This window comes from Leucoraja erinacea, chromosome 28, assembly GCF_028641065.1.
Source record: "Leucoraja erinacea ecotype New England chromosome 28, Leri_hhj_1, whole genome shotgun sequence".
Classification (NCBI taxonomy): Eukaryota; Metazoa; Chordata; class Chondrichthyes; order Rajiformes; family Rajidae; genus Leucoraja; species Leucoraja erinaceus.
Window position 1 is genome coordinate 27,445,013 of NC_073404.1, and position 1,002 is coordinate 27,446,014.

Consider the following 1,002-nt stretch of genomic DNA (forward strand, 5'->3'; position numbering starts at 1 on the left):
AAATTAATATTAAGGTAAAGGGTAAATAATATTGAAACAATGTTTAATGTAACTTTGTCTGCATTTGTGGCGACTCGTTTGTGTACAGTGTGTGCAAAAACAAATAATTTCTCTGTACCTTCAAGTTACGTGTGACCATGAAGTGTGTATCTATTTTTATGAAAATATCGGAAAAAAAAATGTGGACAGATTTAATAGGGGTAACTTTTTCACATAAAGGGTGAAAGGCACGAGCTGCCAGAGGAGGTAGTTGAGGCAGGGACTATCGCAACGTTTAAGAAACATTCAGACAGGTTCATGGATAGGACGGGTTTAGAGGGATATGGGCAGGCAGGTGGGACTCCTGTAGATGGGACACGTTGGCCGGTTTGGGCAAGTAGGGCCGAAGGGCCTGTTTCCACGCTGTATCACTCTATAGACCCATTACGACTATATAACTGCAGATGTTATTACACAAAAGGACACAAAGTGCTGGAGTAACGCAGCGAGTCGTGCAGCATCTCTGGAGAACATGGATAGATGACGTTTTGGGTTGAGACCCTTTTTTTTAGACTGATTACAAGGAGGGAGAAGAAAGCTGGAAAAGGGGGAGAGAGGCAGGATAAAGCAAGGCAGGTCAGAGGTCGATATAGGCAAGGGGAGTTTTTGATAGGCAGGTGGTTGGAACAAAGGCCAGAGATAAGAAAACAAGGTCTATTTCCTTCGCTCCATAGATGCTGCTGCACCCGCTGAGTTTCTCCAGCATTTTTGTGTACCTTCGATTTTCCAGCAGCTGCAGTTCCTTCTTAAACACAAGCTGTTTGATTTGAGAGTTGTAAAGCCAGAGGGGGGAGGGGGGGGAGGGGGGGGGGGGGGGGGGGGGGGGGGGGGGGAGGGAGGGGGAGAGTGGGGGAGTGGAAGGAAGAAATAGGTGGAGGGAGGGGAGGTGTAGGGGAACTGTAAATATAGTTGATCCTGTTTGCACCTTTGTGGACGAAGAAAACAGGCAGGTGTCCGAGACTC